General features: G+C 36.4%; 1 protein-coding gene across 1 annotated transcript in view; it reads left to right on the plus strand.

Annotated features, from left to right (window-relative positions):
* The first annotated feature begins 1,910 nt into the window (after positions 1–1,910).
* The window catches only part of ACKR2 (atypical chemokine receptor 2), a 6,830-nt gene continuing 6,768 nt past the window's right edge, over positions 1,911–1,972 (plus strand). The window contains exon 1 of the mRNA XM_069095420.1: positions 1,911–1,955. The gene's annotated coding sequence lies outside the window, so the exon portion shown is untranslated. The remainder of the gene's footprint in view (positions 1,956–1,972) is intronic.

Consider the following 1,972-nt stretch of genomic DNA (forward strand, 5'->3'; position numbering starts at 1 on the left):
TTTGCATACTAATGAGATAGATGTGCTTGTTTATTTTTACATGAAGTATTAAATCTTGGCAGAATATTTGATACTGCAGGACACAGAGCATCTTCAATGTTTTTCAGATGTGATTGATATGTTGATTTTATAATTGTCAATGCTGAGAACGCTGTTGGCAGAAGTATGTTTAGAAATTGTTGGAAATTGTGTCCTAATCTCAAGTCAAAATTTACTTAATGATTTTGTATGCACAAGGAAAAAACTGCAGTTCATAACATGCAATAGTCCCAAATCTGATCCAACTTGTTTCTGGCAGTGTGGACATACTGTGCAAAGCACACACTTTGTGTGTTCAGAACCAAGGTTGCAGTGATGGAACACAGGCAGGTTCTGGCAGATTCATTACATGTTTGATTTTGAATTAATTTTTGGTCATTAAGCATTCAGAAACCTTTTACTGTTGCCAAATTTTTCATGACTCCCCACATTCAGTAATGTGACCAGTCATGACCCACAGTTTAAGAAGTGCTGCATAGAGCACAGTCTTGGTTCCAAGTCAAAAACACTACTAAGGCTCAAGTCTCATGGTCCCTGGATTCTCAGGGCTTCTGTGACAAGCTGGCTACTATACCACCTGCCTGAAATCCTGGCTTCAAGGTCACCATGGCTCGAACACCCAGTCTTGTGGAGATGACCTCTGACACCTGAAATTGAGGGAAACAAACAATACATAACAGAAAAACAAAACATGCCACCAGACCCATTTCTCAGAACTAAGTAAGAGAGCGGTAAACAAGGGAAAGATTTTTTTTCTCCTCTCTCAGGTTTACTTCATTGCATCCATGCTGAGCACAGGAGATAGGCATCTCTGAAAAGTGCTCAGCAGAAAGACAGCCACCCCCCACCCAAAAACATGTCTAGGACTCCACCTTTCACAGATAAGAATATTTTAAAGGGGTCCTTGCTATGCCAACCTCATAGAAAACCCATTATCATTATCTTTTATATTTCTCAAGAGGTTCTTTTTACATGACGTGTTTACATGAGTCTTTTAAACAATTAAATCCATAACCCAAAAGAACTAGAGTTCACTTTTCTAACAATCTTTCTAATCCTGTGAATTATCAGATTAATGTTAGACATTATCTTTATGCATATTACAAATTCAATAACTGAGGTGATGGCTTAAAACAACACAGTCGACAAGTCTCCTGATCCATGTAGTGTAATGACTTCTGGAGGGACACATTTCACTTAAATGAGATCAGAATAAATTCAGTTATGCCTGGATCTATTTTCCAAATGTCATACAGAATCTCAATTTTTAGTGCCAATTATTTAATATCTTATAAAAGAGGTGTTGATTCCAAGCATTTCATATTATAAGATTCACTATTTCCAGCTAATCTACTGCCAAAGATTTTAAAAGTGACAGTAATTACCCCAATTATCACACTTGGGAACACCTTGCTTATCAAATTTCTCCTAACCCTCTATAACTTTCTTTATTGGCTTTCAAATCAAGTTGCAATTTTTTGTTACTATTATAGGTCTCTGTCAATTTAAATAAAGTCAAACTTCTTCAAACCTTCTTCAACATGCTTAAACCATATGTTCATTTTTTTATATACCTCTCTTTCTTATGGTTCAAAAGCCCAAACCTTCTTATCTACCTTCTATATTTTCCCTCAAACCTTTATTTCTCTTTTTAAATCTTCCAAACCCATTACTCAGACTACACAGCTTTCCTTTATATTTCAGCCATAGCCCAGACTGCACATACTGTGGTTAAACCAATACCAATCAAGGTATCCATTATAGAAATACTTCTAGCAAATGGGAAGACTAAAGGTTCTAGCTTTATATATAGTTTAGCACTTTTGCATGGCCTATTGTAAAAATGATCAGGATTCTCACCTCCTCTTGTACCTTTACTGAAACTTCCTTACTTCTCCAGGTGGAGAGATCAGAAGGTGAGACTTGTACCTTT

This window comes from Petaurus breviceps, unplaced genomic scaffold, assembly GCF_028583685.1.
Source record: "Petaurus breviceps papuanus isolate PSGF00001 unplaced genomic scaffold, PetGlider_PUasm1.0 227, whole genome shotgun sequence".
Lineage (NCBI taxonomy): Eukaryota > Metazoa > Chordata > Mammalia > Diprotodontia > Petauridae > Petaurus > Petaurus breviceps.